This window comes from Solanum verrucosum, unplaced genomic scaffold, assembly GCF_900185275.1.
Source record: "Solanum verrucosum unplaced genomic scaffold, falcon-dt-bn FXZP01000051.1, whole genome shotgun sequence".
Taxonomy (NCBI): domain Eukaryota; kingdom Viridiplantae; phylum Streptophyta; class Magnoliopsida; order Solanales; family Solanaceae; genus Solanum; species Solanum verrucosum.
This window is the reverse complement of record NW_026020110.1, coordinates 1471644-1496466: the sequence shown is the minus strand read 5'-3', so window position 1 is coordinate 1496466 and position 24823 is coordinate 1471644. Positions and strand designations below refer to the sequence as shown.

At 32.0% G+C, this 24823-nt stretch overlaps 1 protein-coding gene across 1 annotated transcript in view; it reads left to right on the top strand.

Annotated features, from left to right (window-relative positions):
* Window positions 1-24823, top strand: part of LOC125825309 (protein phosphatase 2C and cyclic nucleotide-binding/kinase domain-containing protein) — a 532052-nt gene that overhangs the window by 460946 nt on the left and 46283 nt on the right. The window lies entirely within an intron of this gene.

Below are 24823 nucleotides of genomic sequence, written 5' to 3'. Positions count from 1 at the left end.
AAAAAAACCACATAATTTTCTGCATGTGCCCCAACAGAAAGGTGATATGTGGCAACATATATAACCTCTGTTGTAAAAAACAATCCATATAATTATCTGCATGTACCCCAACAGAAAGGATATATGTGGCAACATATGTCACTTTTAATTGTCATATGTTGCAACATTATATTGTCAAAATTCAAAAAAAAAAAGGTTGAAAACGATTCGTCCTTCCTTTTCCCTCTCTCCTCAATAAAAGGTCATTTCATATTTAAAATTTAATTTACTTTTACTAATTTTCATTTTCTTTTCTCTTATTTCCTTTCATCTCATCTCTTCACAGATCCAGTTGTTGTTGTGATATTTTCTACAACATCAGTGTATTCTATTGCGATATTTTCTAGAACAAGTCGTCGTTGCCCTCATCATTCCTAATTTATCGTTGATATGTCAGGTAAAATTTAATTAGGATTTTGAAATACTTACTGATATATATTAAATCAGGACGTTTTTAGTGGTTTATCACTTATTTGTTTGTAAGATGGTTGGTTTGGTTGGTTGTTACTCCTTTTGAAATATAATCTTATTTCAAAAAGCTTAATTTGTAGTTGGTTGGTTAGGGTTTTGTAGTTTGTTGGTTGGTTCATGTGTGGTATTGAATCGTATTTGTTGTTTGTGTTGTTGTGTTTGGTTGTCGTTATTTTTGTTAAGAAATATTTGATTTTGTGGTTGCAGGATACAAATATAATGCCTCATGTCAAAATAAAAATTATATTAACAAATGAAAAAACTGACACAAATATCCAGAAGTGGTCACGGACTAAAACTTGTAGAAAGAAGAATGGAAATTTCACTTCCACTCTTTTAGAAGAACTTGCATCTGAAGTAGTTTCTTCTTCTCAAGTAGAACCATAATTTTCTCAAAAAGAATATAAAGAAAGAGAAAAAGAAAAAAAAATGAAGTTGATGATGATGGAGAAAGAGAAGAAGAAAAAAGTGAGGTTGAGGAAGAAGTAGGAAAAAAAATGAAGTTGAGGAAGAAGAAGAGAACAAAAAAGAAGTTGAGGAAGAAGAAGGAAAAAAAATGAAGTTGAGGAAGATAAAGGAAAAAATAAAGAAGTTGTTAAGGAGGAAGAAGAAAAAATAAATGAAGTTGACGAAGATAAAAGAAAAAATAAAGAAGTTGAGGAAGAAAAAGGAAAAAAATGAATTTGAGGAAGAAGGAGAAAAAATAAATGAAGTTGAGGATAATGGGATCAAAATTGTCAATGCACACACTTTTTCTGTCAATTTACAGCCTAATGCTACTGGTGATAGCATTATAAGGTCATCCATGGAAAAACCTTTCGATTCCTTCAGGACCATACTCCGGGAGAATTCTTTGGAAGATTTTTTTTAGGAATAGTTATTTTGGTCAATATCTTGATTTGCCAGAACAAAACAATGCACGTTTTCAAATGACTATGGTCTATGAACTTCTGAAAAGAAGGTTCATTTTTGAGAATAATGAAAAGAAGGATGAGGTGTTAATTAATTATTGTGGCATGTCACTCTTCTTTGGCAAAAAAGAGTTTGACATAGTTACAGGGTTAAAATGTCATTCTCCTTCTGAGTCAATCCATGTTTTCACAGCCAAAAAACAACCACGAAGACGAAAGAAAGGAGGAGAAGCACAAACAAGTAAGGAACAATCAATTGAGGAGCAGGATTTGGTGTCCCTTGTTCGCCCAAGCTTCAAAAATCCCAAATTGGTAGCTTTGTTGAATGACAAGGATACATCAAGGAACCACAAGGAGTCATTGTGCTTACTTTGGTTTGTACATAATGTACTTCTGTCCAAAGATGTCAACAACATACCCCTTAATTATGTAACGTTTTCTAAGGATATTGAGGCTTTCAACAACTATCCTTGGGGTCATGACAGCTACGAATTAACTGTCAAATACTTGTTGGATCCTTTATCTCCAAAAACCAATAACTTATTTGGCTATCCATAGGCTTTCATGGTAAACATAAAATGTTCTTAATCTTTTTTAAATTTTATTGAATAATTCAACATTTAATTTGTGACATGTTTTCCTTTTTATAGGCTTGCACATTTGAAGTCATTCCTCATTTGAAGCATCAAGTAACTGCAAAAGAAGAGATTTCATCTCCAAGGATATTGAATGGTTGACAGCAAAAAATGTCAAAAATTCTCTAGATCTTTTTAACCCTCCTGATTATGCGGTAAGTTTTTATATTACAAATTTCAAATTGTCATATGTGTCAAATATTGTTACAGATGAGGCATATGTTGCTACAAATAAGTCATTTATTGCTGCAAATGCCCCATATGTTGCAATATATCACCCATCTATAGCAACATGTGACACATCTATAACAACATGTGACCCAAATGTTGCTATAGATGACTCATATGTTGCAACATATCACCTATCTATAGCAATATGTGACCCAATTGTTGATATAGATGGCTCGTATATTGCTACAGATGATCCATCTGTTGCAACATATCACTCATCTATAGCAACATATGACATATATGTTACAATATCTGACCCAAATATTCCTACAGATGACTCATTTTTATAATTTTAGGCTGTGCATCCATGACTTGCCCCAACAAAAAAGAAATTGCAAATGTCATCTCTGATTCCTCTAAGGTTGGTTGAAACCTTATTTGATCATGTAATGGATATAGTTAAAAGGGAATTGCTTGGAGCAACAACCATAAAAAAAGCAAGAGTTGATGATCAGTTAGTTAAGTGTTGGGAAACCTCTTGTAGTCAATGATTTGGCTTTTTATGTGAGAAGTGTAAGAAACATGATGAAGATTCTATCATGTATCTTCAAACATTGAGTCAGGTTGTGAATGAATTTAAAAAAACAAGAGGTGGTCAAGGTCATTCCATCAAAGAATGTTTGGGATCCATATACTCCACAGGCCAAGAGGAGAAAAAATTATTTATCAAGGCAATATAAAATTTGAAGAAGAAAATATTTAGAGAATTGCCAATAGCCGTAGGAGAGAAACTGTTTGAGGTCAAGCAAATGAATCTTTATAAACAAGTGCCTATAGCTCAAAAGAACAAACAGTTGGAACTGATGAGAGTAAAGGATCTGCGTGTACAATACGACATGCATTATTTTAGTGGAAATGATTTCAGGACCATGACAATCATGAATATTTGGTGGAAACACTGGGTAATTTTTCTCTACTAAACTTCAATTTATATTGTTTGTTTTTTTTATCTTTTCAATCATTACTTTTCTCTACTCTTTAATATTATTTTTTATTTCAATATATTAATGAAATTCTTAGCCTCATGTGGGAGAGACATTTGAGATACCCTGAGTACTATGATTCCACGGATAGAATCATTGATCTCAACTTCTATACCAACTTCAAACAAAGGTCCAATATCAGCGAGGAGGCAACAAAAGTTGGTGGCAGAAGCTTTACACGGTTAATTAATGAGTTTGTATGGAATGACGATATGATTGACTACGTCAGACTATATCCTAGAGGCATGGATTGGATTGGTGCAAAAAGGATTCTGGCAGTCATGAACATGAACAATGCTCATTTTGTGACTCTTGAGATCCTCTTGCACAAGGGTTGCATGAATATTTATGACTGCAACCTGATAGGCATGAAACATGCCAAGTTTTTTTATATTCATACAACCTGTGTTCGAGTTGCTGCCAAGCTTGTTGAAGCAAAGTGGAATAATTAAGCATTTGCCACATAAGTTCCTCAATGAACCATGGAAATTTGAAGGTCGATTGGAACCCATGGTTAAAAATAAAACCAAAGTCGTGTGCAGGTCATATTCGCTTGTATTTATTGAGCATTTGATTACCAACACAATAATTCAACCTCCCTAAACCATGTTGTGTGACAATACAGTTGATCGAATGCAATGGAATTGGGCTGCTGGATAGTATCTAGGATCTTAGAGCCTTGACAATGTGTTTGTAATTAATGATAATGTTCTATTTTATCAGTTATGTTATCTTATCTTATTTTGAGAGCAAGTACATAGTATGTGATGTTATATTGAGAGCAACTACTTCATCAAATGTTGCTACATAAGAATGATATGTTGCAACATTTGAGGCATCTATAGCAACAGATAAGACATTTGTAGTAACATATGTCTCATATGTAGCAATACATGGGACATTTGTAGCAACATATGTCTCAAATGATCAAACGTTGTTATATAATGGTGATATATTGTAATATTTGAGGTATTTGTAGCAACAGATAAGTCATTTGTAGCAACATTTAAGTCACATATTACAACCAATGGGTAATATGTTGCAACATTTAACTCAAATATTGCCTCACATATTCATCTATTGCAACATATGCCTCATCTGTTGCAACATTTGACTCATATGTTGCAACATATTGAGCGTCTATAGCAACATAGAAGTCATCTATAGCGATAGATAAGTCATCTATAACAATATATGTCTAATATGTAGCAATACGTGGGTCATTTGTAGCAACATATGCCTCAAATTGTCAAACGTTGCTAGATAAAGGTGATATATTTCCATATTTGAGGCATCTGTAGCAACAAATAAGTCATCTGTAACAATATATGTCTCATATGTTGCAACATTAACTTAATGATGTTATGTTATGTTAAGAATGAATAAAAATGTTGAAGCAGGAGTGCAAAGTTATGTTTATTTATTTCCACAACTATGATAATTTTAATGATTATACACAACTACATAAGAATTTTTCATCCTTCATAATATTCTTCTTGGTAATAATTAAAAATAGAAAAAAGACCACAACAATCAACACGAAGATTGGCTTCCAGTTGTTACAATATTTGGTCTTCTTCTTCTCCTTCATCACCTATTTGTTATTTCTTTTAATATGAGTTTCATCATCAATTTTCAACTCCTTAATTCTCTTCGCCAATCTCAGAATAAGGAACTTGGATCGTATATGAACATCTTTACGATCCCTCCATCTAAATAATTTGCATGCATTCTTCTAAAATACACCACAAAGAAATTTAAATTAAACAAAAATAAAAATAAAGACAAACAACTGATCTCCAGACCAAGATGTAGAAATGTGCATACACGATAGCGTGGATAAGACCAAAATTTTCAACCTGGATTGTCCTTCGACCATGAAGTTTGCATTGAAAGTAAGTCTCCATGTCTGCAACAGATTTGCACACCCAACATGGGTTTATTCTCGTCATTACAAATTCTATTCAATATTGCATTAGACATTATATCAAAAGTAACAAAAACACACAAAACGCATTCATGAGATCTCTAGTACTGAGTTATACTTTATGAAATTCATTCTTACCCAACGGCTATATTACAAAATTAATGATTTCATTGATTTGAAAGTACATGATAGTACTGAGATTATTTATTATTTGATTTAAACCATACCCCAATCAATTAGTTGTGTGTTAAAAAATAAAGAACAGAAAATACTGATGAAATAAATAACATCATTATATCTCATGCACTCCAAAGATTCAAGATCCATGCAAAGAGAGAGAGAGAGAGAGAGAAAGTGAAGCGGAGAAACCTAAGCGGCGAGGAAGAAAATGAAAATGAAAACCCTAATTTATATACATCCCTTCTAGAAATGACATAATGGGCCGATTGGGCCAATTTTAGAGGTTGGGCTTACCTATGACTTTTATAAAGTACTTATGTGTTTTAAGTAGTTGCAACATATGTCAATTATGTGTACATGCAAGTAGTATCATCATTAATAGAGAGGAATTCAAGCACATAATTTGAAAAACATAAACATAAACATATCATTGATAGTTGATATAGTGACATGCAAGGCTAGGCTACATATATATCCATATTTACAAGACATTAACGCCAACAAAAACAATAAAATTTATATCTGAAATGCTCTAACCCTATACTATGACGCCAGCCAGCAAAAAAGGACTTGACTAGAGGATCTGGAGTCAACATTGAGCCATTAAACCTGGAGGGGCATCACCATTCTTTCTTGAAGGGTGGTGGATCAGAGCTACCTATGCACTATGTCACAAGACCACCTACAGAAAAACAAACAACCATAGTTAGCTACCCCATGCACTTCGTTACCAGACTAGACAGGATGTTATGAAGTAAGAAGACTTACCAAATGATGAAGCTACCCTCCATTATATTAGACAAGATCCCACAAAAAGAAATAGTGACCATCACATATGCACTGAGAACACACTTGAAGAAAACATCATATTAACTGAGAACAACATAATTACGTTTATTATTCACAACAAGAGCATGCAGAGACTTAAATTTATCCAAGGTGGTAACATCTTCTCAGGGAAATTTGAGTGAGAGGATGAGAAAGAATAAAGGAAAGAAAATAAAAAATGAGAGTTTTTTTTTGTGAGTAAATTGTGAATTAAGGGAACCCTAACGTAAGTATTAACCCTTTTATAATGAGTAAGAGTGAGTGGAGTGTGTGTTAGTGGAGTGATGGGAGTAGTATTCTAAAATGATCTGTCACATGTTTTATTAGGTCACAATTTAATGAATTAATACCAAAAACCACATTTTAGGATATACATATGTTGCCACATATGATATATCTGTTGCAATTTCTACTGCAAAATTCAACATTTTATACAACAGAACGTGCATATGTTGCCACAGATGACATTTGATGGATGAGTTAATCGATAAATTGAGCAATTTAGCAATGGAAAAATGTCAAATTGGACCATATTTTAGTACTTTGGACCATAATTAAGTAATAAAAAGATGTTATAACACCTGGAACAACGATTTACAAGGGTGTTATATAACTATCATATGAAATTACTTAGTCATTGTATGATGAACTAGTGGTTTGATAGCATTTGTCTAAATAATTTGTTGAATTGATGAAGGTTATTGTATTAGATCATAATTTTGTACTTAGACATGTTGTAAGACTATATATTAGTGTTACATGTTGTTTAGGTCACAATTTAATTGAATTAATGCCAAAAACCACATTTTAAGATATACATATGTTGTCACATATGACATATCTGTTGCAATTTCTACTGCAAAATTCAACATTTGATCCAATAGAACGTGCGTATGTTGCCACAAATGACATTTGATGGATGAGTTAATATCACGACCCGAGTCTACACCCTGGACGTGACCGGCACTTAAGAACCATTGTTGGTCCCCAAACGAACCATAACCCTGGCTGACTATAAGCGGAAGACTAACTTAAGCATGCAAAAACTTAAAACTGAATAAAATTTAATAAACTCAACTTTTCAAAACTTTAATTCAAATGAACAACTTATAATAAAATAATATATTCAACTCGCCATAAAATAGGCACTTAAGTCTTTAAAACATTTAATAAAATAAATGAATAATACAGACTTTTCAACTTTACTGACTATCTATGAAGCCTTTAACTGATAAAGATGGAAGTCGGGACAAGACCCACTACATCCTGACTAAACTGAAAAGTAAATGAAATCCTCCAGAAAACAAGGAGGCTCACCATAGCTAACTCGAACTCTCAGATGTATCAACGAATCTTCTGTTGATGATCCTGAATACATGTGTCTACATCATGAAAAGATGCAGGCCAAATGACTCAGTACGTGGAATGTACGAGCATGTAAGAGGAATTCTAAAGCATAACATAAGCTTGAAACTTGATACAAATGAAACATACTTACCTCTTCTCAAACTTACTCAACTCAAGGAATACTCAAAGATACTCAAAACTACTCAACTTACTCAAATCAGAAGTATTCAAGGATAAGATACTCAACTCAGAGATTAGATACTCAGCTTAAAGATATGATATTCGACTCTGGATACTCAACTCAATATAAAGCAACAATACACATGCATTCTATGGAAAGCTTTATAAAACAGTAAAACAACTTAGTTCGTTAAAGAAAATGCAATAACAAACTCAACATTACTTATATAATAAAGTAATATAGTTTATGTGGGAGTTTCTCTAACCGACAACCATCACTTAAGAGTTATATTGATGATACAACACTTTACCTCACGATGCCAAGGACCATCTTATACCCTGCCAAAGGCATAGGACCTAAACTACTAAGTGGATCCACTAGTCTATGTGAAAAGGATTCATCTAAAAAGTATTACCATTTTCTACCCACGATGGCTACATGGTTTTCATGGATACTTGAGTTAATATGAAGCCCGCATCCCCACATCGGTGCTTAATAATACTCCCAAAATATACTTAGCTCATCTGTTTTTAAAACAACTTATTCTCTGATTTGAGATAATTACTCAAACTTAGCTTAAAATCCCTCTTGGAATCGATGTTCCCTTTTCTTGCTCAAAACTCTTTGAAAATCTTAGTTTCCTCTCATCTTAAATGTGAAAACATTTACTCTTGGGAATACTTAGTTCCCATATATCATTTTAAAGAAAATGAACTTTATTCTTACTGTTTTCTCAACTTCAAAGCTTAAGTCTTAAAATAAAGTTTAAACATTTGTAAAAGACTTCTTAAAATATGGTTCATGCTGAATGATGGATATGACCGACGCAATGCAAGGTTTTCAATAACCATAAATAGAACTCAATACTTGAAACTCAAGAACTTCAATGATACTACTAATCTCAAGATTTTTCGACTTATAGTGTTCATGTGGAATTATGGGCATGAAATATTCAACTCAAGTACTCAAAGATGCTTCTCAAAAGGGATTAGAAACTCAACACTTAAAGGCTTAGAACTTGAAGATACCACTTCTCTGAAATATGCTTAACTTACAAAGTTCATGCAAAAGTATGGGCATGAAACAACTCGACTCGATGGTCTACATAACTATATAGAACTCATGTATACGACTCTTCTTATTCTCTGACTTACTTCCTCAACACTTAGTTCAAATCGATAGTTGATCTCAAATGTTCACAATTGAACTCAAAAGCTTTCTTGAATTCTACTTTTAACTCTCTCTTGAATGTGAATTATGAATTCAAGAGTTATAGTTCATGATAAGAAAGATATCATGATGACAAGGTAGACTCATGAATACATTATTCTCACTCTCATACTCACTTGCTCGAGTCTTGAAACAAGGTATTAGAATTTGTAGAAGACTCCTCAAAAAGACAAAAAGGGATTTTCTGAAAAATGTTCGAAAGAACTCTCAAGACTTGACTCTCAACTCTACCTTGAATGTGATTTATGAATTCAAGGTTGTGATTTGTGATAGGAAAGGTCTCATGATGTTTAGAAATGATTTTAGATAGCTAAACAAGAGAAAAGACTGAAAACCAATATTTGAGAGTGGGTCCACGACGCGGAGAGGCTTTTAAAATTTGCTTTTGAAAACGTCTTCTGAGGCAGAACACCTCGTGTCAGCTCCGTGACACAAAGCTAAAATTTCGAATCTGGGCACTAGGTGCGCGACCACCTTCAAATTTCGTTCGACGAAATTTCTTCTTCATTTTCTAACCCCAATTCACCTATATTCGATTCTTTTTCTCAATCTCTCTTTAGATTTAGATACCCAACACATGTACACTAGAATCTAACTCTAACCCATCTATAAATCGACACATTAACCTCAAGAATTCCTCAATCTCAGCCCAATTCAAGAACGAAAGCAAATTCATGAACACATAACAAAAACATCAAAGCTTCAACTTTTAGAATAAATTTAAAGCTGAACTTAACATGATTGGTGTGTGGGTGAACAAACCCAACACTATGGAAGCTTACATACCTGAAAGAATTATCCTCTTGGAGCAACTTGAAGGAAAACCTTTGAAGAAGAACCCTAGCCTTAGTTTTTTCTTGAATTACTTGAGCGTAGAATCTTTGGAGTGAATGAAAGGGTTTAGATTTAAGAAAACTGATTTCTACACGTTTAGGGAAATTTAGATGACCTCCTAAGGGGTTTTTAGGACTAAAAATCCCCTAAAGAAATAATTAAAATGAGCTGGGAGTCCGAAAGATCTTTCACCAGGCAGTGAGGTCCGTGTTGGCTCCACGTCGCGGAGCTATCGCGGAGCAGTTGCCAGGTTTGCGCGATGTTAGTAAATCCATCATAACTTTTTACTCAGAGCTCGAAATTGAGCAAACTCGGTGGAGTTAGAAAGATAATTCAAAGATATTTCCTAAGGTATCTATTAGCACACCTAAATCATCCTGATCTAGGAGTTATGATCATTTGAAGTCGACCCAAAACTCATACTTAGCTTAACTTGCAAAATTTCAAATTTTGCTATTTGCAATTCGATTCTTTATAGAACTCAAGGTGCTACGTCTAGTGACCTTAACACTCAAGAAATTTAAAATTCCTTGCAAAAATCTCACTCACTAAAAATAAGGGTTCGAGTCTTAGTTCAAAATTTTTTTGGGGTGTTACAGTTAATCAATAAATTGAGCAATTTATCAATGGAAAAATGTCAAATTGGACCATATTTTAGTACTTTGGACCATAATTAAGCAATAAAAAGATGCTATAACACTTGGAACAATGATTTACAAGGGTGTTATATAACTATCATATGGAATTACTTAGTCATTATATGATGAACTAGTGGTATGATAGTATTTGTAAAAATAATTGATAGAATTGATGATGGTTGTTGTATTAGACCATAATTGTATTTAGACATGTTGTAGGACTATATATTAGTGTTACATATTGTATTAGGTCACAATTTAATTGAATTAATACCAAAAACCACATTTTAGGATATACATTTGTTGCCACATATGACATATCTGTTGCAATTTCTACTGCAAAATTCAATATTTTATCCAACAGAACGTGCATATATTGCCACAGATGACACTTGATGGATGGTCTAATCGATAAATTGAGCAATTTAGCAATGAAAAATGTCAAATTGGACCATATTTTAATACTTTGGACCATAATTAAGCAATAAAAAGATGCTTTAACACTTGGAACAACGATTTTTAAGGGTGTTAAATAACTATCATATGAAATTTCTTAGTCATTATATGATGAACTAGAGGTATGATAGAATTTGTAAAAATAATTGATAGAATTGATGAAGGTTGTTGTATTAGACCATAATTTTGTACTTAGACATGTTGTAGGACTATATATTAGTGTTACATGTTGTATTAGGTCACAATTTAATTGAATTAATATAAAAAATTACATTTTAGGATATACATATGTTGCCACATATGACATATCTGTTGCAATTACTGTTGCAAAATTTAACATTTTATCCAACAGAACGTGCATATATTGCCACATATGCCATTTGATGGATGGGTTAAATGAGAACACTAAGAAAAAAATATTTTTAGATTAAACATTTTATAAATAACAAATTCAAAAATCAGTACAAAACACAAAAATGTCACATTTTTTCCCCATGAATTTGTAAGTAATATACATATGTTGCCATATATGACAATTTAATTAAAACCACACAGTGGTATAAGGCAAAAAAATAACTATATAATCTAGTTCTAAATCACAACTACATAATTCACAACGAATATCATCTTCATTGTCACTTTCCCTAGGCCAACCATTCTTGTGAATGCTTTGCTCATGCTGATGAACAGTGAAACAAATAAGTCTTTCTCCCAACAAATGAGGTTCTAGCACCCACATTCCACCTAAAACATATCGCAATTTGTGTCGACATCTCCTAATTTTTAGTGGCTTCATTTTTTTCATGTTTTCAATGAACATTAAGCCTTCTCTCATGGATTTACCGCCCTTGAAGATTGAAATTATGGAAAGCACATAGGATGCACCAATGTGGCCTCCGTCTGCTGCTTGATTAATCATTCCCAATGCATTTGAATCGTTATGGTTGAAAAAATTAAACTGCATAAGAAATAACACATTTAAAAGGCATAATATATTGATGAAAACGTGAATACATACGAATAACATTAAATATTACCACGCCTTTTCTGTATAAGCCTTATAAATTCCCCGATGCTCTGCACATTTCCAGGAAAGAAATGGATTTTCGAACTTCTGACCAACGGTTCACCGGCCATCTACAATAAAGAAAGTCAACCAATGATACCTTTTGATATACAGAAGGTTCATTACCAACTTGATTAAGGACCCTGGAACTGAGAAATCAAATCAAATAGTTAGGAAATCAAATTAAAGAGAGGCGAAAATTGATTAATATATATACATACCTTAATTTAACATTCATTAAATCTTTGAGGATTTCGGAAGCAATCATTTCAACAATATCAATTAGTAGACACCTCGGAAGGGATTCAATGTAGTTTTTACTCCTAGTCATTTTTGAAAAATTTTGAAAAGTTGCAAAAGTCTTGTGTGTACTTCTTGTTATATATAAGGAATGTAATGAATGTGGAAAGTTGCAACTTCTGAAGAAGAAAGAGTTTGCAACTTTTGACTTTTGAAATGAAGTACTTATTTTTTTGAAAAAAAGGTCAAATATGAAGAATTGTAATAAAAAAATTTCTTGAGAAGTTATTCCAATGACAGTAATGATTGATTGTTCACACACCTTACACGTAATTATTTATTATAAATATGCTGGAACAGATGTGTTATTCTGTTGTACTTGTAACACATAATTGACATATGTTGGAGCATATGTAATATTATGTTATAAGATCAAACACATAATTGATATATGTTGGAACGGATGTGTCATTCTATTGTACTTGTAACACATAATTGACATATGTTGGAACATATGCAATATTCTGTTGTAAAATTTAACACATAATTGTTATATGTTAGAACAGATGCAATATTCTGTAGTAAGTAGCAACACATAATTTGCATATGTTGTAACAAATGCATTAGTTCAAAATAAATCGCACATTTTATATAAATAACATAACATAAGTTGATTCAAATTAAGATAAGAAGATATGGAATAACATCCTCAAATAAAAAAGAACATTCATTAAAATTCAACAACACTTATGGAGCATTTCGATGTGGGCGTGTAGTTCTTTTGTGGCCGAAGTCCTTACATACGGAACACTTATTTTTTCTTGTTGGAAATGATTCACCAACTCCACGCCGTCTTTTATATCTCCTTCTTTCAGGTTTGCTTGGATCACCATATGGAGGAGGTATTTCTCTCTATGATATCCAAAGGGACAATCCAAGAATCTTCAGGTGGCACCGGGTGAATTTCCTCACAATAAGCAATTATGTATTTTTTCCACTGAATAATATGGAGAAGAGTAATCATAAATTTGATTTCCAAAATCGGCACCATATTGGGATCGAAGCGCTGCCATGGCATGTGGACAAGGTATTTTGTCCAAGTCAAAAATTCTACAAGTACAAGTTCTTATTTGTAGATCCATCGTAGTAACATCACCATGACCAGTGACACTGAACTTGTAGTTAACGATTTGATGAGTCAACAACTTGTTGCCCGTGTTGACATACTTTGATATGTCTTTTTCAATTGAAGGAACAAATATATTTGCAGAGTTCACCAACTCCATACGCCTCTGGTGAAATAAAAGTGCAAACCTCATGTTTATTTCATCAAATAGAGCGACAATGGGAAATTCTCTTTCAACATCAAACATAGCTTTCACCGACTCCGTGATGTTTGACATCATAATGTTATATCTACACAATAAAAAATAAAAATTAATCAAAACACATAAAATTACAATAAATTGAGATAGCATAGACAATAGTGTACCTATTTCTCGGGCAAAATGCCCTGCTCCATGTGTGGAATCTAATACGTTCAATAGTTTCAGCCGCCTTTGGTATCAAATCTCTTATTTGATTGAAATGGTCATTGAATTCACATCTATCGTACACCTTTACTGCTTTATAAAAATGGGTCACTGTCTTTGAATTGTGAAAGGTATTTAAAATATTTTCCGCAAGGTGTCTCATGCAACAACCATAATGAGATGAAGGGTAGATAGTCGAAACCATCTTTCAAATACTTGAATGCCTATCAGAAATAATGCACAACTCATCAGTATCATCTAAAAAGCTTCTCATATTTTGAACAAAAACATTCATATGAGGCATCACATTCCTTGTCCACAACACAAAAAACCACTGGAAATATATGATTCTCAGCATTTTGTGCCACCACCAATAGCAAAACTCCTTCATACTTGCTCCTCAGGAATGTCCCATCAATGGCTATTACTTTTCTCATTTCTTGAAAACCAATTATCCAAGAGGCATATGATACAAAGAAGTACATAAACCTCCCATTTTCATTAGCGACAATGTCGTCTTGCTTCTTGGATTTGCAACGTCAAGCATATAACGGTACGCATTAAGCATTGCATACCCGTGCTCATGTGTTCCCCTAACCGAAGACTTAGCATGCTCCATGCCCTTATAAATCTTCCAATAGGTTACCTTATGTAACATCTCGCAATTTGAAATAGCTAGGATGAAGCTAAGAACTAGAAATAGTTATTTTTGGAAATAAAGAAAATCTGGAAATTTGTTTAAGTTAGGAAAAATGAGTTTTTGGTACAGCCATAACTCCTAGCTTAGAACGATTTAGGTGTACTTACAGATATGGTTGGAAAAATTTTGGAATGATCTTTCCAACGCCGCCAAGTTTGCACATTTCTGAGTACGTATGAGTGAGATATGCCCTTTGGAAGTTGGGTTGTTCAAATAAGGAAAGGTCCAATCTGGTTTTTTAAGGGGCATTTTAGTCTTTTCCTTGCACTATTATTTTAATCCATTTTTAGTAGTTTAATATGGGTCAAATAAGATTCTAGTCCGTTTTAGCAAATTGGAATTTACGCTAGGGCTTGGAGAAAGGAGAAAGGAGGAGAAAGAAGAAGAAAGGGCAAGATTCATCAAGATCGATCAATCTAGTTGTGGTTTTCGCTAAGGATTTATTCCTACCAGGTATGTGAGGCTTTCATAACGTTGGGATCATTCTCCCATGTGCCAAGCATATTTATTTCAGCAAAGATTCGTCCTAAAAGAGTTTGAAAGTTGATGTTCTTGATACCTATTCATTGATTTGATGTTGTTCTTGAAATCGACTGATATGGGAAAGTTTCTGAGATCGTTACATCGTATTATAGATTCGTTTCGAGTTAGGTTCTCAGGTACAGTTTCTAAGTATCTGTATCTAAAAGGAATTTGAGAAAAAAAACCGAGTTTGGGTGAAATGGGACTGGAAAACGAAGAAGCAATTTCGTCGGACGAAATTGAGAGGTGGTGGCGCGTCGCGGACCCAGTCCGCAGATTTGGGAAAAGTGGTTCGCGTCGCAGAGCCATCACGGAGTGTTTTGCCTAAAAAGTTATTTTTGAAGTCAAAATTTAAAAGCCTCTCCGCGTCGCGGACCCACCCTCACGTTTTGATATTTTGATCTTTTCTCATATTTAGCTATCTAAAATCATTCCAAAACATCAGGAGATCTTTCCTATCACAAATCCTAATCCTTGAATCCATAATTCAATTCAAGGAAAGTTAAGAGGCAAGTCAAGAAGTTAGGAGTCAAGTCAAGATGTCAAAGAGCTAAGTCAAGATAAGTTCTTAAAGTTTTAAAAGTATTTCATAAACGTTTTAACTTTGTTTTAAGACTTAAGTTTCAAGTTAAGTAAAGAGGATTTGAAGTCCATCTCTTCAAAGGAGTATATTGGAACTAAGTATTCCTAATAAGTTTATAAATGTTTCACATTTTGAGAAAGAAAGGGAACATCGATTCCAAGAGAGCTTTTAAGCTAAGTTTTGAGTAATTATCTCAAATCAAAGAAAGAGTTTTGTTTTTACAAACATATAAGCTAAGTATATTTTGGGAGTAGTATTAAGCACCAATATGGGGTTGCGAGTTCATATTAACTCAAGTCTCCATAAACCATGTAGTCATCATGGGTAGTAAAGGATCATACTTTTTAGATATTCCTTAAGATGCTTTTAGCATAAGCTAGTGGATCCACTAAGTTAAGTAGGTGCTATATGAAGGCAAAGTATAGGACAGTTTTGGCAGCGTGGACAAGATGATATATCACCGCTTAGGCTCATAGTAGTGGTTGTCAGTTAGAGAATCTCTCACAGAAACTATATAACTTTCTTATTTGAGCAAAGTTGAGTTTGTTATTGCATTTTCTTTAATGAACTAAGATGTTTTCAACTGTTTTGTAAGCTTTATATATTGCTTGTGCATTATTGCTTTATATTTGAGTTAAGTTATTCAGAAGTTGAGGAGAGCCAAGGTAAGTGTTTCTTCATATTCTTTTCAAGCCTATATCTTGTCTTAGTGTTCCAACTTGCATACTCGTATATTCAATGTACTGATGTTAATTGGCCTGCATCTTATTATGATGCAGAAGGTAACCAGGATCAATATCCAACGCCTCGTTGATCCAGCTTGAGCACTCAGAGTCTATTGGTGAGCCTCATTGCATCCCGGAGGACTCCTTTATTTGCTTTCTAGTCTTTCATATGTTAGGATGATCGGGGGTCATGTCCCGACATCCCTCTTTATTTTAGAGGCTTCATAGACAGTTAGTAGTCAAATGACTTTACATTGTCATTTCATATATTAAGACCTGAGTTGCCATTTTGGCCAAGTTGAATATTGACCTTTAAACTTCTAAGTTATTTCACTAAGTTCATTTGATCATTGTAATAATGTTTAGAGTCCTCCGCTGAGTCAGTAGGCCAAGCCAAAGGTTCTCTTAAGGCTAGCAATGGTCTTCGAGTGCCGGCCACGTCCTGGGTGTAGGCTCGGGGAGTGACACCTTACAGCTCAATTTTGTGCGGAGTTGATTAGACATGTCTCTTGTGGATGGGCCTTTAACATTGGGAAACCTAATTTCAAAGTATTTACTTATGGTTTTTGTCATGGCATGCGAATTATGGCTCGTAAGATGCTTTGAACCACATACATGATACTTTTCATAGGTTTTAATGACAAACTTGTCACTACTTGTAAATTTCACAGCCCTCAGCCACCAATTGCACTCCGAATATGAACATTTAAAAAAAAACACAGTACGAGAATTGATCACCTTTTTCAGTCTAAAATCTTTTTTCAAGCAAGCAATGTTCAATGAATTTGCTAGTTCTTCATTGTTCTTGAATGTCATTCCCTTATAAAAATCGATTTCATCATCCCAAAGATTATTCACACGTGATGATTGAGAAGAAGCTGGATTGTTGCTGCCAATAATAGGTATAGAAGGATTGTTGTTCTCAAGGTTCGGCATTTCATCTTTTCCAATTTTATCATCGTGATTATTCATATCCACAACATCAAATTCATCATTTAACATATCGTGTTGGTCTTCTTCCAGCTTATGATCCTCCTCGATAGGATTTTCAGCCACGTAGACTCTTAATATGGGTGGTCTCACTGCTCCTACCAAATAAACAAGTAAACTTGGTTGATCAGTTGTTTTAAAAGGTAATACCTTCTCATTATGAAAAAAATTGGGAATATAACTCATGACAACATCTTTCAGTTGACAATTGAGTCCACAACTTTGGATGACTAAATTCAAAATATCATCATACAAAATATTTATTTAAACAGTCATCCCTACCGACCCTCCCCTTTTCTTACCATCCTTCTAATGTCAAATATATCGATTTTTCTTTTCGATCCATTCACCATAACAATCAATCCCTAAAAATAATCCCTCCATTTATTGTACCTGAAGAAATTAATTTAAAAAACAATTAGTACTACTGAAGAAATTAATTCAAAAAACTATTAATAACTATTTTGTTGCGATATATAAGTCATATGTTACAACATATGACTATTATAAAGCGACATGCAAATCATATGTTGTAATAGATAACTATTCTGTTGTGACAAATAAATTACATGTTACAACATGTATGAGTTATATGTTGCAACATATAACTATTATGTTGCAAAATGTAAGACATATGTTGCTACAAATAACTATTATGTTGTGACACATAAATCACATTTTTAAATAAAATGTATAAGTTATATGTTGCAACATATGGCTATTTTGTTGCGTCATGTAACTCATTTGTTGTTATATATAACTATTTTGTTGTGACAAATAAATCACATGTTACAACATGTTTAAGTCGTATGTTGCGGCATATAGCTATTTTGTTGCAATATGTAAGTCATATGTTGCTACATATAATTATTCTGTTGCGACACATAAATCACACGTTGTAACAAAATGTGTAAGTCATATATTGCAACATATGATTATTCTATTAATGCGACATGTAAGTCATATGTTGTTATATATTAATATTCGGTTGCGACACATAAATCAAATGTTGTAACAAAATATGTAAGTCATATATTGCAACATATGACTATTGCTATTCTATTGTGACATGTAAATCATATGTTACTACATATAATTATTCTGTTGCGACATCCAAATCACATGTTGTAACAAATTATGTAAGTCATAAGTTGTAACATATGACTATTTTGTTACGACATGTAAGTCATATGTTCTACATATATAACTATTCTGTTGCGACACATAATTCGCATGTTATAACAAAATGTGTAAGTAATATGTTGCAACATATGACTATTTTGTTGCGACATATAAGTCATATGTTGCTACATATAACTATTTTATTGTGACAAATAAATCAGATGTTGCAACATGTGTAAGTTATATGTTACAACATATGGTTGTTCTGTGCTACATATAACTATTCTGTTGCAACACATAAATCACATGTTATAACATAATGTGTAAGTTATATGTTGTAACATATGCTATTTTGTTGTGACATGTAAGTCATATGTTGCTACATATAACTATTATGTTGCGGCACGTAAATCTTATGTTGCAACTTGTGTAAGTTATATGTTGCAATTGAAATATCATTTCTGTTGCAACATAAGACTATTAATCTATTCCAATAGTCAACTGTTGCAACATACATAGTCATCTGTAGGAAATTGAAAAAATTACAGGTTATACCCGGATGATGATGAATGATTCAAATAACTATTAATCTTTACTTACCAAACAATTGTGTGTGAACACAATCACTTATGAAGTAATTTCAATTGATACAGAACGAAATCTGGTCCACTGATTAGCTAAATTTGATTTCAAGAAGAAAAAAGCACAAGGACTACAGCGGCAAGAAGAAGCACAAGGACTATAGCAAAGCCCAACAATGCGAAGAGGAAGATGGCGACGGGAGGCGAGGGGAAATCTAGTTCGCTCGCTGGCTTTCCTCCAGTTTTGATTCCCACCAAAATTGGTTAAATTAAGTTTTAGTAGTTATCTTTTTACCCCTCATTTAATACAATGGACCAAACTGCCAACTTATAAACTTGAGGGCAACTCAGCAATCCTTAATCCTTAATTATATAATTGTCACCTACACTTAATAATTAAGACTTATTTCACCGTCATTTTATTTTGACACATTTTTGTCACCCTTAATTCAAAGTCCCTGGATACGGTACCATATTTGAAAATTTTGATATCGTAATTTTGATATTCAGTTTTAAAAATGTTATATCATTATCATACCAATTTAATTCGGTATTTTGAAGTTTGATCTCAAAATTTTACGATATGATAAATTGGTAATCATAATTTGTTTATGTCATTGATAGAGTATCAAGTAGCCTTGGATCTTGTCCCAGTAATCTATCTTAAATTCATAAACAAGTCAGTTGAGTTATAGTTTTCACCATTATTTTACACACATGCATACTATACAAATATTAGATTTTCAACTATAAAGTTATTGATCTCATGTTTTAAAAGCTTTTGCATGATTGATATAGTTTTCAAAATAGTAGTAAGTCAGGCAAAGGGTCTGCTTGAAACCAACAATTATTCTGAGTGTCGACCACAATCAAAGTGTAATTCAAATCATGACAAATTATAATACTCCTTCCGATTTAATTTGAGTGTCTTACTTCCTTTTTTGTTTATTTCAAAAAGAATGTCACTTTCTATCCCAATTTATATGACTACTTTCATTTAGTCAGTTTCTATATTTTGTAACAATTGAACTTTAAAATATTAATTTTACCCTTGATGAAATTATTTATAGTCATACAAACATTTATGACTTATTTTATAATTACATAGTCTTTCTTGTTTAAACTCTGTGTTAAGTCAATCTACATCATATAAATTGAGATGGAGAGGTAATTCTTTACATCCAATATCCTGCATGGCTTATTTAAACCCAAAAGACATTATGATATATTACATGCATCTTTAATTTAAGACTAAGAGATTAAAAAACATTCTTTCTTTACTTAAATTTGTGCCGAGTTAAACTAATACAGACAAATTAAAATTGTGAGAATGTACAAGTGTTAATTGGAGTAATAAGTAATTTGAAATCAACAATAAGGATTAAAAAAAATAAAAAAAATGTGAGGAAGAATTTATATTTTTGGGGAGAACCAAAATGTAATCTGGTCGTGGGAAATATTTTCCTTTCTTGGTACCCAACACAAGTACTTAATAAAAGGAAAAATCACGCCCTATACACATTTAAGAGTCAATTTTACGGGTTTTAAACATACTTTTAAAAAATTCTTACTTATAACAGTTTATTTACGAGTTATGACATATAATTTAAAGTTAATTTTATTTAAAAATCAATTTCCATTTATTTAATAAATGATTAATCTATTTATGGTTTTTTATTATTAATTAATAATATGTAATTAAATTGATTTATGTTCCTTTTTTAAATCTGAAATTATCAGTTACATAAATATAGAGATTCACCTACAACATGTTTCCTTCTTTACCGTTACCACCTCCCATACGCCAATCCCACCCTCCTCCAAATCGCCCATACGTCAATACCACCCCCTCCCCCCACGCTCATCCAATTCTACATGCCATTAACACACTAGCCCACATTTACCTTCATCTATCACATCTTTCTCACCACCAAACTACACCAACTTCACAATCCTCCATTCAATTTAGTTTTTTCAACAAAATCATGTCGAAGAAAACGGTTGTAACTCCTCAAAAGAGCCCTCTATTAGTCGAAGGAACTTATACGGATGAAGTTCATGCTCCATCTTTCAACATTTTGACTCAAACACCGTCGTCAAACATTGTTTGAAACTCCGGCTAGGGGTGGTTCATCTCTATTGAAAGATCAAAAAAAAAAAAAAAAAAGAGACTCAAATAAAAGGGTGAGTCCGATAAATCAAAAGGAAAGAAGAGGAACGGGAAAAATGTTGAAACCCCTTCTGATTCTGATTCTGATTTTGTTATTAAATAAAAAAAGAAAAAAGGAAAAAAATCAATGAATGTTGAAGTTGTGAAAATCAATGAATGTCTATCTTGTAGATGGTTTTGACGACTGAGCAACACCTAAAAAAGACAAAAAAAATTGTTAGGGTAAGTATTATATTCAATTTACTTTCACATTATTAAAACTACTGTTTTTTCTTTAAAAATATCACATTATTCTTATATTATTTTCGAAATAGTTGTTTGGATGAAACGCGTATGAAATCTGATTGATATGTGTATGATTCCGATTAAACAATTGATTCTTGGATATTGTATGATTTGTGATATAATAGTGATATACAAATGGTATGAATTGTGTTTTAACAGTAGCGTGATTGTCTATTAACTGTATATACAAAAAGTGAGGATGGCGCGATCAGTGAGAATGAAGTTACTGGTACGGTTGCTAGCAAATTTGGTGGACCTCGCATAGCAAAAGAACATATTCCGGATACCACCAATTATCCTACACCAAGACCACATATAAGAAATTTGAAATAGTTGATTGCACCTTCTACTTTTTTAGAATTACATGCTAATTTTTTTTTTATACTTTTGGACAACTTTTTTGTGTTTAAGTATTTCATGATATATAATACCATATGTTTTCTTCCAATCAGATATCATCTACATATGAATTACTGTTTGGCTATTATAATTTCAGGATACTAGTAATATACAGACTTCATACCATTTGGATTCACTATTTTAAAATATCAGTGTGTATCCAACTTGTACAATTAATGGATGAAATGTGTGTGAAATTTGATTAATATGTGTATGACACTGAATTTAATGTTTGATGGTTGGATATTATATTAATTGTGATATAATATTGGTATACAAATGATATGCATTGTGTGATTATATGAAATTGATTTATTGTTGGTATAATATGTGTGATATAAGCTGAAGTTCGTGTTGGAATGAAACTTGAATAAGATTGGCATAAAGTTTGTTATATATTTGCACTATCTTATATATTAATCTGGAACACATTTTATTTCCAAGTATATTAAATCTGTATGAATAATTAATGAATCGCGTATATGAAATCTGGAATCTGAAATCTGTACAAATATTTACACTATCTTATATATTAATCTGGAATAAATTTTATTTCCAAGTATATGAAATCTATATGAATAATTAATGAATCACGTCTATGAAATCTGGAATCTGAAATCGAAAACCTGTACAAATATTTACACTATCTTATATATTAATTTGGAATAAATTTTATTTCCAAGTATATGAAATCGTAAAGAAATCTACATTAGCTTTCTTTTGATCTAAAAAAACCCACACACCAACATCATTGTGGATACTAACAGGGGGTCATCTATCACTAACTATATATTCTATCTCTATATTGTGAATATTAGCATCTATCATTAGTTGCGATGTTATCGCACTTACTAGACCACTATAAAGACTAGAATACTCATATATAATTCCCTCCATCTGAAAACCAATAGATTTCTCTGTTTCATTAAAAAAAAAACAATTAGTTTTACATAATACCAACAAAAAAAATAAAATTATACACACTTATCATTATTTTTTCATACAAAAATCATTTAGACAGTAAACTACAGACATATTTCATTAAAAAATAAAATTTCAGATTTCATACCCACTTAAATACAAATTTCATACATACAGTCATCATTTATACCAAATTTATATATTTCTCATACCAAATAGTTCATTCCTTTCACACAAATTTATACATAATTGACAAAACTTATATAAACAATAACATTTCAAATTTCATACCAACTTAAAACATTTTTCATACAATTATTCAAAATTCTAAATAACTTTTTTTACTTACTAGTTAACACACTTTCATACCAACTTAAAACAACTGTCATACAATTCTTCAAAATTCTAAATAACATTTTTTTCACATTAGTGAATACACTTTCATACCAAATTCATTACACTTATACTAACAAATTCATTCAAAACTATACATTTTAATTTATTTTTTCAGGAAAAAAAACAGTAATCAATATTATAATTTTGATCTACGTACCCAATCTACAACGATAAAAATATTTATATGTTATACATTTATACTCAAATCTTTTTGCGGCAACTTCTCACGAAATCATTGTTTTACTAGTATAAAAAATAACCAAAAAATAAAAAATATAGTGACATTAAACCCCTACCAAAAAACAAAAACTTACCAAGAAAATCACTAATATTACAGTTTCACAACAACTAATACGTATTATGAACAAAACGTATTGTTTATACAAAAAATCATATCACATTCAATATAGTGACGATGTACAAAAACAAAATCACAAAATGTGATTTACAGTTTCATTTTTTTTTTCATTTCACTGAAATCCAAATACAAATAGTAAACAATTAAAAATACTAACCTGAAGGATCCCATCTTCTGCCATGTTTAATTAATATTGATACGTAGTTACCCATCACAAAAAAATAGAATTTTTCAAACAAAAAAAAAAACTTCAATTAGTTGTCAGTGACAAAATTTCTGGAAGAAAATTGAAGAGAGAGAAACGTGGAAGAAAAATGGATAAAATCATATTTTTGAGTTAATTTTAACAAATTAGAGTGAATTAAGGAAACTGAATATTCTTAATTAGTTTGAGATTCCTTAATTCATGCTAATTAATAATTATCTTAAATTAATTCAAATTTAATTGACACCCCTATTCCATTTTTTTTTTCATTTTTTCCTTATTAATTACATATTATTAATTAATAATAAAAAACCATAAATAGATTAATCATTTATTAAATAAATGGAAATTGATTTTTAAAATCAGATTTTTGAATTAATTTTAACAAATTAGAGTGAATTAAGGAAACTGAATATTCTTAATTAGTTCGGATCCCTTATTTCATGCTAATCATTAATTATCTACAATAAATTCAAATTAAATTACAACCCACAATTTCAGTTTTTTACTTTATTATTTCTAATTCCGTTTTTTTTTTTAATTTTCGTTTATCTTTTTATTTATTTTTTAAGTTTTTTCCAATTAATAAAAACATTTCTTTTTTTTAACTTGTTATAACCTGAAATTTTTAATGGTATAGCTTGAAAGTCTAAATCTACTGTTATAGCTTGAAAATAGTATTATAATATATGTCATATATGAAATTACACTAATGACAAGAGGTATGTATAATTCTCTCTTGAAAAGATTCTGACAGGCAGACCAAGCTCATCCCAAATGGCCCAAAAAGTGACCTCAAGTCCTAAGCCTTATAACTACTTTGCAGAGCTTTTTAAGTTACTGTGGGAGCCTTAACTTAGACTCAAGGAATTCATAAAGCACGTGAAATAGCGTGAAGAAAGCATGAATCAATTGACACAACAGGGAGAACAAGCTTTATAAACAACTTTTTTTTTCGAAACCCAAGATAATCCGCCGCCGCTATAATTTTTATCACAACATCTGCCCTTTGGGTGAGCACTGGATAAATCCCCCAGTGTAACTGTCTACAAACCACACTGTCATTGGTAAACCCCCCCCCCCCCCCTCCCTCCCCAGTGTGTAAACAAGCCCTATACGATTGACTCGGCTCAGAAG